We start from the raw sequence: 1476 nt of genomic DNA, 5'->3' as shown, positions 1-1476 counted from the left end.
GTCTTCAAAATCCATTTGGCACAAAAGTTCCTGACGTCATTAGCAATATTTTCAGTTAAAGCAGTAGTGTCTAGAGGTTGTACCTCCTCATTTGGTTCTCCATGCTCTTCAGTACGTCCCTCTTCGTTGCCGCTGACTTCATTTGGGTACTCTCTAGTAAGCCTCTGCCTACAATGGCGAATTAAGTGGTTTTGATATAGTCAGGCGGGGCCTAGTTTTGAATAGGTTCTGTAATTGGAGAAATTTCTGGAGCAGTGAGGATATGAACATCGTATTTTAAATCCAGGTTCTTGTGAGTGAACTAACTTCACATGCCTCAGCAATCGCTTCGTGGTAGGGGCAACAAAATCAGAGCAGTATGAGCAGGAGTGTAAAGCTCTCGCCATGCAGATGTTTAATCAAGGACACACCTTACTCATCTCTATCACGTCATCGTCAATCGTCATTGCGGTCATTCACGAATTTCACGTGTCTTTAAGACTCTGTATTAGCGCCTGATAAGTGAGTGTAGTGTAGTGCTGGGCGATATTGAAAATTTTGAAACGATACGATATGATACGATATTGCCTAAAAATGAGGATATCGATATTTTTTATCGATAAGTTATTAAGCCACACCCATTAACTTTAATATTACTAAAATGGCTAAATAAAGCTATTTCTGAGAAAAATTACTATTGAAAAGCATTATATAAACCTTCTTTGGCTTCATATACTTCAGCTACTTCATCTACTTTCCAAGAAAATACATTTTAGTAATTTTTGAGATGTTAGTCCTATAGTTAATTAACCATTTATTAAGGTTATGTAACCATTTTGTGGGCGTGGTCTTGTTATCGATATTTTCTTCAAATTTTTTCGATATTGATAAGTATCGATACCGCATTATATCGATTAAATATCGTGAGTTTTGATATATCGCCCAGCACTAGTGTAGTGATAATCATTGTTACTGAGTGGCTACTGTTATGATCTTCTACCGACTTGCTCCTCTTCCAGTACCTTAGGCATGGCACAAATACACTCTCTCAGTGTGGATGGCCTGGTTGATTTACTTCAGAAAGAAATTCCTGGCCTAGAAGCAGCTGTCAGTGACAATATAAGAAGGCATAAAATTGATGGCCAAATCTTCATTCAACTAAATGAAGAATATTTAAGAGAAATAGCACCACTCCTTGGAGACCGAGTTCGTCTGAAGCAAATCATTTCATCATCACTTGAGCCATCTACATGTAATTTTGCATCATCACCGGTTTCATTTAGTTCGCCAAGTTATGTATCTGATAGTTTGGATTCAACGGTGAGTCATTAAGTAAATAATGCGTAATATTAAAAGTATGGAAAATTAAAAACATATATCATTTTATTAGGCACAAGATGTTAGTAGGAGTACTCATGACGTCAGTCATGTCACTGAGAATTCTAGTGAAATTCCTTTTAATAACTGGGCTGAGAAAATGACAATACCAAAGCGTTT

The sequence above is a fragment of the Amphimedon queenslandica genome, unplaced genomic scaffold, assembly GCF_000090795.2.
Source record: "Amphimedon queenslandica unplaced genomic scaffold, v1.1 AMPQUscaffold_13280, whole genome shotgun sequence".
Classification (NCBI taxonomy): Eukaryota; Metazoa; Porifera; class Demospongiae; order Haplosclerida; family Niphatidae; genus Amphimedon; species Amphimedon queenslandica.
Note: the sequence above shows the minus strand (reverse complement) of the source record.